This window comes from Oncorhynchus gorbuscha, linkage group LG03 (genome assembly GCF_021184085.1).
Source record: "Oncorhynchus gorbuscha isolate QuinsamMale2020 ecotype Even-year linkage group LG03, OgorEven_v1.0, whole genome shotgun sequence".
In the NCBI taxonomy this organism is placed as follows: Eukaryota; Metazoa; Chordata; class Actinopteri; order Salmoniformes; family Salmonidae; genus Oncorhynchus; species Oncorhynchus gorbuscha.
This window is the reverse complement of record NC_060175.1, coordinates 83,579,696-83,594,997: the sequence shown is the minus strand read 5'-3', so window position 1 is coordinate 83,594,997 and position 15,302 is coordinate 83,579,696. Positions and strand designations below refer to the sequence as shown.

Here is a 15,302-nt window from a genome sequence, read left to right as displayed (position 1 = left end):
TGGAGGGACTATTTTCAGGTTGTTCTCCATCATCTAGGGTTGTGTTTCCATGGAGGGACTATTTTCAGGTTGTTCTCCATCATCTAGGGTTGTGTTTCCATGGAGGGACTATTTTCAGGTTGTTCTCCATCATCTAGGGTTGTGTTTCCATGGAGGGACTATTTTCAGGTTGTTCTCCATCATCTAGGGTTGTGTTTCCATGGAGGGACTATTTTCAAGTTGTACTCCATCATCTAGGGTTGTGTTTCCATGGAGGGACATATTTTCAGATGTTCTCCATCATCTAGGGTTGTGTTTCCATGGAGGGACATATTTTCAGGTTGTTCTCCATCATCTAGGGTTGTGTTTCCATGGAGGGACTATTTTCAGGTTGTTCTCCATCATCTAGGGTTGTGTTTCCATGGAGGGACATATTTTCAGATTGTTCTCCATCATCTAGGGTTGTGTTTCCATGGAGGGACTATTTTCAGGTTGTTCTCCATCATCTAGGGTTGTGTTTCCATGGAGGGACTATTTTCAGGTTGTTCTCCATCATCTAGGGTTGTGTTTCCATGGAGGGACTATTTTCAGGTTGTTCTCCATCATCTAGGGTTGTGTTTCCATGGAGGGACTATTTTCAGGTTGTTCTCCATCATCTAGGGTTGTGTTTCCATGGAGGGACTATTTTCAGGTTGTTCTCCATCATCTAGGGTTGTGTTTCCATGGAGGGACTATTTTCAGGTTGTTCTTCATCATCTAGGGTTGTGTTTCCATGGAGGGACTATTTTCAGGTTGTTCTCCATCATCTAGGGTTGTGTTTCCATGGAGGGACTATTTTCAGGTTGTTCTCCATCATCTAGGGTTGTGTTTCCATGGAGGGACTATTTTCAGGTTGTTCTCCATCATCTAGGGTTGTGTTTCCATGGAGGGACTATTTTCAGGTTGTTCTCCATCATCTAGGGTTGTGTTTCCATGGAGGGACTATTTTCAAGTTGTACTCCATCATCTAGGGTTGTGTTTCCATGGAGGGACATATTTTCAGATTGTTCTCCATCATCTAGGGTTGTGTTTCCATGGAGGGACATATTTTCAGGTTGTTCTCCATCATCTAGGGTTGTGTTTCCATGGAGGGACATATTTTCAGATTGTTCTCCATCATCTAGGGTTGTGTTTCCATGGAGGGACATATTTTCAGGTTGTTCTCCATCATCTAGGGTTGTGTTTCCATGGAGGGACATATTTTCAGGTTGTTCTCCATCATCTAGGGTTGTGTTTCCATGGAGGGACTATTTTCAGGTTGTTCTCCATCATCTAGGGTTGTGTTTCCATGGAGGGACTATTTTCAGGTTGTTCTCCATCATCTAGGGTTGTGTTTCCATGGAGGGACTATTTTCAGGTTGTTCTCCATCATCTAGGGTTGTGTTTCCATGGAGGGACATATTTTCAGGTTGTTCTCCATCATCTAGGGTTGTGTTTCCATGGAGGGACTATTTTCAGGTTGTTCTCCATCATCTAGGGTTGTGTTTCCATGGAGGGACTATTTTCAGGTTGTTCTCCATCATCTAGGGTTGTGTTTCCATGGAGGGACATATTTTCAGGTTGTTCTCCATCATCTAGGGTTGTGTTTCCATGGAGGGACATATTTTCAGGTTGTTCTCCATCATCTAGGGTTGTGTTTCCATGGAGGGACTATTTTCAGGTTGTTCTCCATCATCCAGGGTTGTGTTTCCATGGAGGGACCTAGATCAGTCTATCAAGTGAGTGACACCCTTCACTTTCTCATTTTATGAAGGATAAAGGTCATCAGCAAACATCATGATCACACAACCCTAGATGATGGAGAACAACTTGAAAATAGTCCCTCCATGGAAACACAACCCTAGATGATGGAGAACAACCTGAAAATAGTCCCTCCAACTGCCCTTTTGATGCACTATAGCTCTAGCATAGTGGTCAGTAGATGTTTTGCCAACAACAGTTTTTTCCCCAAGAGAAACCCTTTTGGGTCCCAGCTAGAACCCTTTCTACAGAGGTAAACCAAAAGGGTTCTCCTATGGGGATAGCCAAAGAACCCTTTTACACATCCCATGTAGCTCAGTTGGTAGACCATGGTGTGTGCAACGCCAGGGTTCTGGGTTTGATTCCCACAGTGGACCTGTATGAAAAAGGGATGGAAATGGGTGCACTCACTAAGTTGCTCTGGATAAGAGCATCTGCTAAATGACTAAAATGTAAATGTTAGTGAATTTTCTGCCAACTACAGTTTTAAGTATGAAATACAATGCTTAGTTGAGTAAATCTAGTTTTAAAAAGTGTTAACACCACTGTAGTTTGTCTGTGAACAAAGCTGATGTTGTGTCATTGAATATTAGTGTCTAACAAGTCTGGGATTTTTTAAATTCTCAATTTAATTTGGCACCATGCTTTGCCACATTTAATTACCCCAATTAACAAGCATTGATTCCATCACATGCAGTGTTTGCTATCAAAGCATTTGAATTCCTGTAGACCAGACAAATAGGCCTAATTAGGCTGTGAAAAATATCAAGACCAAGAAAGAAACTGCAAAAGAAAGCCTTAATCAAGCTGTTTCATTTGTTGCCAGAAACAAAGCCATGACTCATGAGCTACAACAGCTTTGGGTAAAGACCCATTTGTCTATTGTTATTGTCCTGTTCTGTGTTTGTTGCTTTGATGTAGAGAATCGTAAAACAAAAGATAGAGGCCATGCTGTGATTGTGAACACCCTTGACTTGTATAAGGACGAGAAAGACATTACCAGAGGCCACTGCCTCCTATCATTTCCCTGACATGGAGGGGAAGAGTAGTCTGTTTGGATATGTGTCTGTGGCCAACACTAGCGGTCCCATACTCTGAGTCCTAATCTAGGTTCAACAGAACTTCCAACTCAAAACAAAACACACCAGAGATTGCGTTAAGAAACTCACATCCCTGGTCCAGCATCCTAGGTAATCAACATATTTAAAGATCATATTGGTACTTATATTAATAGTTGATGCAAAATTTTGATTTACACTATTTACATTGATTTATTCACAGGTTTGCACACTGACATATTTACTATTTAAAAATGGTAATTACTGCTAGAAACTGTCCCTTGACACCCAATCAGGAGGCTCTTCATAAGCACTCAAATAATTCATTCATTCCAGTCCAAGTCTTTTAAGTCTGACTCACAGGAATGTATTCTGTGTTCAAAGCTTTCAAAGCACTTTTACTTGTTTTGATTATCTTCTTGGGTTACATATAGCACATGTGGACTTCCATAGATAAATGAAAATGTCCATTTACACTTTCATAAATGTCTCCATGTACCATGGAGTGTATGGGTAGGTTCAGACAAGCCTTTCTCTTGTTCACTCTTCCTTACATTATTTTCTACCAAAGAGTCCTACCACTGGAAAAATACAGATGTGGCTGCAGTGGGTCTTCCCACATGAAAAAAAATACTACAGTTTTCTATTGTAAAATGTAGTATACAATACAACACACTGTAGTAATCAAGTCAAATCAAACTGTAATGGTTGCATACACATATTTAGCAGATGTTCTGGGGGTGTAGCAATGCTTATAATGTAGCAAAAAGCTTGTAAAAACTAGTATCCCTCGATCATACTTACTATAGAATGTTGTAGTATACTATAGAATAATATAGTAAATACTACAGTATTATCAGCAAAAACACACACTGTAGCAAATAAAAGTAATGTTTTTTCACTATAGTAAAAACTACAGTATTTAATTTGCATATACCCTGCCCATTCCCCTCCCTTTGTATTGCAATTTGTGCCACCCATTAGTGAGTAACCTAAATGCAAAGTGTTGGTCATATATTGTGTTCCCTACAGGTGCAGACTCAGCGCTTCTGCTCTGTTCGGACCCCAGTTTGACCTATCTACAAGTTATGGAAAATGTGTGCTTTTCTCCAGTATGTTTCCTGAAGGAGAAAGCCTCCATTCATGTAAAATATAATAAAACTAAAACACTATAGTAAACACTGCAGTAATGTCCACAAAAACACTACAGTAAAAGAATACAGTATACTAGTCTGCAAAAACAACAGTAAATACTACAGCCTGCAAAAACACCACATTAATTATAAACAAGTATATTTACTGCAGTATTTAGTTGAGTTAACTGTAAATACTACATTAAATAATACAGTATTTCAGTGTAGTGTTTTTGCAGACTAAAGTACACAAAAACACTACGGGAAATATATTTTTTATACCATAGTATTTTTTAAATGTGGGTCGCACCGTACATTGAACAACTTGAGTATTTCCGACAGCAGCAAGAGGAGCTGTTTATATTGTGTTGGACCTTTACGAGGGAACTCGAAGTGGATGGAGGGGAAGCAACATGTTTCCCACGATTTCCATAGGACTCTAAAGTGGCTGACGCGTTTGTGAAATGGATTGCCATGAAAATGTCATTTTCAACCCAGATCCTGAAACCTTTTTGTGTTATGATGTGCAGAATCATCCCAAGGCTCAACTACCCCCGTCATATGGCAAGAAGACTCCTTCTTTATGATTTGTCTAACCTGGCTGTCTTTGACCGGACAATACAATATCATCTTATGGTGTGATTCTAAAAGGTTTCTCAGAAAAGCTTTTCTCCTGTTTTGTCTCCACAAAGCACCATCCTAACCCTAAGCTGTTTACCGTTTTATTTCACCATTTAAAAAAAACTTTCATCCAGTCAGTTTTATAAATTCCTCTGAGACATCAGACCTTAATGACGTCTGGGCTCTAAATTTCCACCCACGCGTTAGAAGCATCTGTAACCCATTTGACTAGGAAAGATGCTAATCATGCATTCCATGTTTTTATGAAAAATATTTGGATTTCCCAGCTCCTTTTTGATGACCCCATGACCCCCGAGAGCAATTAATCTATTTCTGTCCTTTAGGGGTTACATTCTAAATGGTGGCTCTCTGGTGCCAATTAGTTGTTTCTTGCCACATGACGTTGGTAGTTTTGGTATTTTATTAGGATCCCCATTAGCTGTTGCAAAAGCAGCACCTACTCTTCCTGGGTCCACACAAAACATGACATAATACAGAACATTAATAGACAAGAATAGCTCAAGGACAGAACTGCATTAAAAAAAAGGTTTAATGGCACACAGCCATATCAATACATACACAGAAACTATCTAGGTCAAATAGGGGAGAGGCGTTGTGCCGTGAGGTGTTGCTTCATTTGTTTTTTAAAACCAGGTTTGCTGTTTATTTGAGCAATATGAGATGGAACAGAGTTCCATGCAATAATGGTAAACCATTTGTTGAGCTTAGGGACGACCTCTACACAACTTCCATCTCTTTTGCTAATTGTAGGTCAGGCAGTCATAGCTCACTGACTGTTACTCACTGGGGAGAGGCCTGTTTATTTGTATTTCAAAGGGGCTGCGGAGAGATCTCCAAATCCCAGGAAGGATAAAGTATGAGGAGGCCTCTCTTCCTTAGTTGTCCTGGCACTTCCGTCCCCCTCTCCCAACAACCACAGGTTAAAAATATGCCATTGTTACACCTACACAAAGGCAGAGGGTTTTAGAAGGAAGAAAATGTTGAACTTTCAACATTGGTTGTTGGTGTCAGTAATACTATTATTATTATTTATTTATTTACATTTAACTGCCTGAAAATGTTTTATTATAACTAAAACAGTTCTGTCAATTAAAATGTATTCGTCATATACAGTGAATACAACGGATATAGACATTACTGTAAAATGCTTGCTTACGAGCCCTTACCAATGATGCAGAGTAAAAAAATATTTTCAGCTTCCAAGGAATTGTATACATAGCCTTGCGACCATGGGGGTGTGCCTTATCACACTGAAACATGAGATGATGGCGGCAGATGAAAGGCATGACAATGGGCCTCAGGATCTCATCACGGCATCTCTGTGCATTTGACATCAATAAAATGCAATTGTGTTCATTGTCCGTGGCTTATGCCTGTCCATGCCATAATCCCACCGCCACCATACAGCACTCTGTTCACAATGTTGACATCAGCAAACTTCTCGCCCACACGATGCCATCTGCCCGGTACAGTTCATCGGGATTCATCCGTGAAGAGCACACTTCTCCAGCGTGCCAGTGGCCAACTAAGGTGAGAATATGCACACTGAAGTCTGTTACTACACCAAACTGCTGTCAGATCTAGACCCTGGTGAGGATGACGAGCACGCAGATGAGCTTCCCTGAGACAGTCTGTGCAGACATTTTTCGGTTGTGTAAACCCAGTTTCATCAGCTGTCCAGGTGGCTGTTCTCAGACGATCCCGCAGGTGAAGAAGCCAGATGTGTAACCACGCCAGCCCAGGAACTCCACATGGTCTGCGGTTGTGAGGCAAGTTGGACGTACTACCAAATTTTCTAAGACGACTTTAAGAGATTTTTGTTCAGTGTACATCTGGATAGATGGTACTTAAACACATCCGGTATACTGTACATTATATATAGTGTTTGCAGTCATAAATATTATAGATCAATGGCTTTAAAACCCACCCATCCCACCTACAGTATCTCCATTAAACCACCCCCTTATACGTATGTGCCATATATTTTTCCAACTGTGCTGGGATAATTCACATACATTCTGAACCTTTCTAATCACATAGTATCTACAGATTGTAAGTTAAATATGCATTTTTTTTACATAAGTTATTATATTGTTGATTGACAATGGCTTTCCAAATCTCCCAACAGTGTTATTTGCAGGGCTAGTTTTAGGTAAATGTGATTTTTCAGACACTCCCTGAACCTGTGATCAGAAATAAGCTACACAGGGTAATACCAGAATAAGTGATCTAATGATTGTTTCTTCTCAGCAAAATATTCCGAGATGAGATGGTTTTACACCCCATACACAACATTCTATTGGTGGCAAGAATTTTGAATAATAATTTTCATTGAAAAACTTTAAGTTTTGAATAAAGCGTTGTTTTGTGTATCAGTTCATAAACCATGTGCCATGGAACATCCTAAATCTTTTCTCAGCTATTTTGCATCCTGTATTGCGCTGCCGCTGTCAACATTTGTCCTCAAATGAAACTGGTATATGCGTTTATTTTATGCCCCCCTAAAATGTCTAATTTTGGTATTTTAATTAATAAAAGGCAGACACACAAGAACCTTCTCCCCCTTCTACCTGCCTCCTTCATTTGTGCAGTAACGTTGCAATCAGTTGGTTAACGCTGCAATCAGTTGGTTATGGCTGCAATCAGTTGGTTAACGCTGCAATCAGTTGGTTAACGCTGCAATCAGTTGGTTAACGCTGCAATCAGTTGGTTAACGCTGCAATCAGTTGGTTAACGTTGCAATCAGTTGGTTAACGCTGCAATCAGTTGGTTAACGCTGCAATCAGTTGGTTAACGCTGCAATCAGTTGGTTAACGCTGCAATCAGTTGGTTAACGCGCAATCAGTTGGTTGCAATCAGTTGGTTAACGCTGCAATCAGTTGGTTAACGTTGCAATCAGTTGGTTAACGTTGCAATCAGTTGGTTAACGTTGCAATCAGTTGGTTAACGTTGCAATCAGTTGGTTAACGCTGCAATCAGTTGGTTAACGCTGCAATCAGTTGGTTAACGCTGCAATCAGTTGGTTAACGTTGCAATCAGTTGGTTAACGTTGCAATCAGTTGTTTAACGCTGCAATCAGTTGGTTAACGTTGCAATCAGTTGGTTAACGCTGCAATCAGTTGGTTAACGTTGCAATCAGTTGGTTAACGCTGCAATCAGTTGGTTAACGCTGCAATCAGTTGGTTAACGTTGCAATCAGTTGGTTAACGTTGCAATCAGTTGGTTAACGTTGCAATCAGTTGGTTAACGTTGCAATCAGTTGGTTAACGCTGCAATCAGTTGGTTAACGCTGCAATCAGTTGGTTAACGCTGCAATCAGTTTTTTAACGCTGCAATCAGTTGGTTAACGCTGCAATCAGTTGGTTGTAATTTTGATAGATCAAACATTTCCATATTTTTGTTCACTGCACTTGTGACATAACTCCACCATTCCTAATATCATGAACAAATCAAATCAAAATATTTTTTTTAATGTTTTATTTAAAAAAAATCAAATCAGTATATTTGTGTTTAACCATAATATTTATTCTGTCTTTTCTGGGGGATAACTGGAATTGCAACCAGCTTTGTATGGCTTTTTTGAGTATAACTTTTTTTATTACTTTAGCTTTTAGTGAGAGGTTTAATGCTTTAATGTGTAATCATTTTAGACTCAAACTCGTATTCATTATATAAATAGGCATATTTAATTTTGTCTGTCTTACCCTTCCAAATAAAATTATTTTTTGCTCATATAATTTGAAAAACTATTCGTCTGGAGTACGCAGTGCCATAAGTCATTATGTGAACTGTGATATGACTAGAGTTATATCAGTGTGATTTCCATAAATGGAGAGGTATGGCACTCTCCCTGCTTGCAAGATCCTGTTCATTTTTGCTAACTTTCATAGTTAACATTTAGATGGCCAAAACAAAGATACGAAGACAATGGGCAACCTTGTTGAACTCCTTGACAGTTCAATACATTGAGAAGTAACGATTATTTACTATTTTTATTTTGCCTTCAGAAAGTACTCGCACACCTTGACCTTTTCCACATTTTGCTGTGTTACAGCCTGAATTTAAAATTGATTAAACATTGATATGTCACTTGCCTACACACAATACCCCATAATGTCAAAGTGGAATTATGTTTATATTTATATATATATATATATATATATATATATATTTTTTTTATTTTTTTTTTATTTATTTATTTATTTATTTTTATTCTTTATTATAAATGAAAAGCTGAAATGTATTGAGTCAATTAGTATTAAACCCCTTTGTTATGGCAAACTTAAATAAGTTCAGGAGTAACAATTAGCTTAACAAGTGACATAAGTTGCATGGACTCACTCTGTGTGCAATAATAGTGTTTAACATGATTTTTGAATAACTACCTAGTCTCTGTACCCCACACATACAATTATCTGTAAGGTCCCTCAGTCGAACAGTGAATTTCAAACAGATTCAATCAAAGACCAGGGAGGCTTTCCAATGCTTTGCATAGAGCATAGGGCAATAGGGCAGCTATTGGTACAGTGCATTTGGAAAGTATTCAGACCCCTTGACTTTTTCCACATTGTTACGTTAAAGCCTTCTTCTAAACTGGATTAAAATGTTTTTTTTTCCCTCATCAATTTCATAATGGCAAAGCAAAAACAGGTTTTTGAAATGTTTGCTAAGTCATAAAAAAATAAAAACAGAAACATTACATTTACATAAGTATTCTGGGGCGGCAGGGTAGCCTAGTTAGAGTGTTGGACTAGTAACTGAAAGGTTGCAAGTTCATATCCCAGAGCTGACAAGGTACACATCTGTCATGAACAGGCAGTTAACCCACTGTTAGGCCATCATTGAAAATAAGAATTTGTTCTTGACTGACTTGCCTAGTTAAATAAAGGTTAAATAAATTCAGAACTTTTGCTATGAGACTCGAAATTGAGCTCAAGTGCATCCTATTTCCATTGATCATCATTGAGATGTTTCTACAACTTGATTGGAGTCCACCTTTTTGTAAAATACATTGTCTATATGAGGTCCCACAGTTGACAGTGCATGTCAGAGCAAAAACCAAACCATGAGGTTGAATTCCTTGTTTGGACAGTTTGCACATTCAGATCAAGACAATTGATCATTTTATATCATCACCACTTTTGAGTTTCTTTGCCCATGACAGAACTATATTGCTCTCTCCCAGTCGTTTCCCCACACAACCTCATCTGTAATTGTAAAGTGAGTTTACCTGGCTAAAAGATAAGTAATATCCATTGTTTACAGGAAAGACCCATCGTCTTTTTGTATAATCTGCTAAACCACTACAATTATAACTAGCTATACTCATAATGAGATACAAGTTTCAATTTTACATGCCTGTAAACTTACTAACAAAACGTACCATGATGATCAAGCTGCTAGACACCCTGAATGTATCATACTTACCAATACTACAAGAATCAATACATGACCTCTATCCATGTAGCTGTACTAAAATGTATGCACTGCTAAACATACTGTAGCTGCAACTGACTCCAAGTGGACCTCCAGCTGTCTTCCAATATCCTCCCTGTGAAAGTCTCCCCGATCCCAGATGGGCTGTTGTCCCTGATACTATCATACCACCTCTGTACCCATAACACACGTTTAGTGTCTTAATGCACACCTTCAACCACCGATTGGCATGGCCAAAGTAAAGAGTTGGTACTGTCCCATGAAACCTGTTTCAATGCTACCACCCCTCAAGCGCGCAGCCAAAAGCCTGTAAGCCATGAGAAGTGCATGACCATGAGAAGTGCATCTCCTCTTTTGGAATTAATGGAAAAAGAAAAAAAGGACAGCGAGAAAGAACAATAACTGCAATCGCACTGAGGACAATACGACCTTAAGATACCGAGATAACAGCAAAGTGTGGAACATAATACTAATGATAACTAATTATATCATCTTCCCAATATTATACCAATATTCACTTGTGAGCTTTACCTTAACAGCATTGTATGCTGCATTTGAGGTAGATTCTGTATGTACGTGAAGGCAGGGTAAAGTCACTAGGTGTCAGGATAGATAAGAGTTTGTGTGTGTGTATGTGTGTTTGTCTTGTGTCTGTACGCATGTGTGTGCGTATGTACTGTATGTGAATTTGTGTTGGTTTTGTGTGAGAGTGGCAGTGTAGTGTGTGTGGAGTGAGTGTGTATACAATTAGTGTACAAAACATTAAGAACACCTTCCTAATATTGAGTTCCACCCACCCTTTTGCCCCAAGAACAACCTCAATTCATCAGGACATGGACGCTACAAGGTGTCCAAAGCGATGCTGGCCCATGTTGACTCCAATGCTTCCCACAGTTGTTTCAAGTTGGCTGCATGTCCTTTGGTGGACCATTCTTAATACACATGGGAATCTGTTTTGTGTGGAAAGCCCAGCAGTGTGGCAGTTCTTGACACAAACCAGTCCGCCTGGCACCTACTACCAGACCCCGTTTAAAGAAACTTACATTTTTTGTCTTGCCCATTCACCCTCTGAAAGGAACACATACATAATCCAGGTCTCAATTGTCTCAAGGCTTAAAAATATGTATTTAACCTGTCTCCTCATCTTCATTTACACTGATTGAAATGAATTTAACAAGTGACATCAATAAGGGATTATAGCTTTTACCTGAATAACCCTGGTCAGTCTGTCATGGAGAGTAGGTGTTCTTAATGTTTTCTACACTCAGTGTATATAGTCTTGTGATTGTGCAGTGCATACTGTACATAAAAAACATAACATTTACTAAGATTCTTATTTTCTTCTTATTTTCAATGACGGCCTAGGAACAGTGGGTTAACTACCTGTTCAGGGGCAGAACAACAGATGTCAGCTCGGGGGTTTGAACTTGCAACCTTTCGGTTACTAGTCCAACGCTCTAACCACTAGGCTATCCTGCCACCCCAATACATAAACCTACCTCAACTACTGTATGGATCACAGTGCAAAGTCTAATCTGACAAATGGTAGAGTATTTCATGGAAAAGATTCTTTACTTTTACTGACTGATTCCATAAATCACTGTTTGTTTTCTAGGGATTTTCAAAAAGCTGTCTATTTGTGAGTGATTATGGACTTGCTTATTTTCCCATAGCTGGATCCAAAAATAGTTTTCCAAGCTTGGAGCCATGCCACAATTTTTCCTGGAGGCAAAGAGCGAAAGAGCGATAGAGAGAAAGAAAGACAGCACAGACTGTCCAGAACAGCACCTCAACACACTGTCCCAACTCCCATAACTTATCACTGTGATGCCAGTAGGACTGGGAGGATGCCCCCTCCCCCCCAACTACCAGTTTATATGTCATCCAGTTTCTCAAAATAAAAAAAGAATACATAGGTAACATGATACCCTGGCCCCCATTTCCTTTCACTACCCCCAAAAAGCAGAGGTTAGTTAGGTACAGTGTCTTGGCATGATTGCAAAAGGGTTTTGGACTAAAGTACAAGGCACACAAAACCTATTTATATCACTCAACAGCTGCCTGGCAGGTCCAGCATGTTCTGGGGCAAAGACATGTTGGGGGGCGGGGACTTCTGAACAGCACCATTAAAAGCAATAGTTCACCCAAATAAAAAAATGACACATTGGTTTCCTTAACCTGTAAGCAGTCTACAGACAAGACGTGACCACAGTCATGCTTTGGTTTAGTTTCCAGTGGGGGGAAAAGTACCCAATTGTCATAGTTGAATAAAAGTAAAGATTCCTTCATAGAGAATTAGTCAAGTAAAAGTGAAAGTCACAGATTAAAATAATACTTAAGTCTAAAAGTATTTGGTTTTAAATATAATTAAAAGGGAAAATCCACCCACACACTATATTTTGGTATTTGTTTCATTCGTCCATTGTTTATATAGTCCCAAAAGGTTTTGAATATAATCAATCAAGTTTAAGATATAACTTTCAAAATACATAAATACAGCTGGTATGAATGCATCATATTGTCTGTATTTATGCATTTTGAAAGTTCTACATCTTGAAAAATGGATTGCTTACATGCAATTTTTAAAAATAAAATATACTTAAGTAAATGTTATAAATAATTTCAAATGTATTATATTAAGCAAACAAGACAGCACAATTTCTTGTTTAACATTTCTCAGATAGCCAGGGCCACATTCCAACACTCAGACGTCATCTACAAATGAAGCATTTGTGTTTAGTGAGTCTTCCAAATCAGAGGCACTAGGGGTTACCACGTGAATTGGACAATTTTCTTGTCCTGCTAAGCAATCGAAATGTGAAGAATACTTTTGGGTGTCAGAGAAAATGTACAAGAGTAAAAAGTACTTATTTTCTTTATGAATGTAATGGTCTAAAAGTAGAAGTAATCCAAAATATAAATAGTAAAGTAGAGATAACTCAAAAAAACGACTTAAGTAGTTCTTCAAAGTATTTCCCTGGTCTGTTTCCACATGCTAACATTTTAGCATTTGTGGCACAAGCCCCATTCAAGACATGGTACTTTTTCACACATCATGTTCAAAGCATCCTAAAGTATCTCAAATTGATTTGTGAAGCTCAACAATGTCACTTGTAGATGTTTTAAATATGATGCACGAAAATGTATAATATTTGTCCCATGACTTGAATGGAATTTGTGCCACAAATGATAAAACATTAGCATGTGGAAACCGTGACAGGGAAACTAAATCAAAGCATGGAAGGCAGTCATGTAAGGAAACCCAAATACAATTTTGTAATTTGGGTGAACTTTCCCGTTAAAACCAGTAAAACAATATGCATAAATGGAACAGATCTGGAAACACCTCAAGTTACTTATTGCCAGCATTTGATGTGATCCCCTATTCATAATTTGAGTGACATAAAACAGTCACATGTAGTTATGAAGGCACAACTGTCAAGGAAATTAATTTCATTTCACGTATATTACTTGTTCTTAAAAGTCCACACACACGCGCACAAACACGTACACGTAATTAGATTTTGCAACTTTAAATTCCTGCACTCCAATTCCCAAACAAGGCAACCAACTAACTGGTCTGGGCTTGTTATTCACTCAACATGTTTGGGTGGAGTTATCCGTGCATTAATACCCAAATGTGCCAATATAACCAAATGTGTTTTAATTGTTTTTGCTCATTGACATTTTGTTTAAAAACAAAATATATATATATATTTACTTAATTAAAAGGACACTAAAGTTCTTGAAGTTTCGCTGGGCATACATACATTACGCTTACGCTATGATTTGAAATCGTGAGACAATCACAGTAACATAGATGTCACATTCCGTAACTGGTTAAAAAAAAAACTATTTATGTTACAAGCAAAAAACATTTAAATCTAACATGGACATACTCTTGGAAAATATGCAAAAATACCTTCAGAATTTGTTGGATGCTCTAACTACTTTCCAAATCTTCCCACCTTCACATGTTCCAGTATAAATGTGTCAGGCACTGCGTCCAGCCCGCACCAGCGCATTGAATTGATAACCGCAGATATTGAGGGCGGTCCATCTCACGAGCATGAGGCTCTTGGGGATTTTATTATCAACATTAAAGGTGCAATATACAAAATCACAACACCATTTCCTGGTTGCTAAAATTCGAAAAGTTCTACTAATTTCAATTTATGTGACAAACAAGCAATGTAGATATTCATTGTACCATCTCAACCTATGTGAAATATATTTTCAATAAACATAACTATTTATTTTCTGCTTTTTGAAGCTGGTGTACAAAACCGAAAGTAAAAGAAGCAAATACGAAACTTCAGACCTGGAAGCATAGTGCACAAAGACCAGATATACCACTTCTTAGACTTGCTTTCAATGAGAATGACAGATCTATAACACATATTTCTATGTGAATTCGTTCATAGCCCAAAAAGTTACATATTGCAGCTTTACATTTCATTATTGAGCTCAATTGGTTATTTCCATGATTGATTCAGTGTTTCAATTGTTGAAGTCATGCTCAGACATATTTTATAGTCACTTTTATGTGATGTAGTCAACCAACTACTCCTTCCACTGCACATGACTGTTGACATTAACGGCAGGCCAGCTGTCTGAGGCTTATAGACTATAGCAAGCTGCTGCTTCACTCACATTAAATAGAAAATAATAGAAAATAATTGGCTGAAGAGTGTGTGATTTTTGGTTGATGTTTCAATTTAATGAAGTCACAGTTACATTTATAAACACAGACCTTGCACGGTCAAAAAAAAGAAGGAAACTCTGCACAACCCGAATTTTGGTAACTCACTCAATTTCTCATGATCTAACATTCTAGTTAATATTCAAGAGTCCTGAGCCCAGACATAAGGATTTCACCCTCTGACATAGAGAAGACATTACACGTAGACACTCAGTAGCTACTGAGTAATGCTGTCCTCTGATGTCTATTTAGGGCTCCCATTTTCGCATTTAAATTTTTTTGCTGAATATATTGTGTTCAGTCTTTTGCATGAATGTTACCGGATCAACAAAATTATACAAATTATGATGAACAAGTAAAAGTAAATCATGTCATTAAGCCTACAATAAGAAAGGTAGAACATGAGAAATGTAGAACATAAGGTTACACATCCTTTATATGTACATGACTCGGGAAACCATGCCGTTAATTAGTCTACAGATTAAATAAATGATGATGAGCTTCACAGAGTTGTGGACATGCATGATCATGTTGATGCTCGTAACAATAAATATCGAGGTTGTTATTCCGGTG

The 15,302-nt window shown here is 38.2% G+C and overlaps 1 protein-coding gene across 1 annotated transcript in view; it reads right to left on the bottom strand.

Moving 5' to 3' along the window:
* Positions 1-14,058, bottom strand: part of LOC124032075 (calcitonin gene-related peptide type 1 receptor-like) — a 30,737-nt gene extending 16,679 nt beyond the window's left edge. The window contains exon 1 of the mRNA XM_046344137.1: positions 13,950-14,058. The gene's annotated coding sequence lies outside the window, so the exon portion shown is untranslated. The remainder of the gene's footprint in view (positions 1-13,949) is intronic.
* Positions 14,059-15,302: the final 1,244 nt, after the last annotated feature.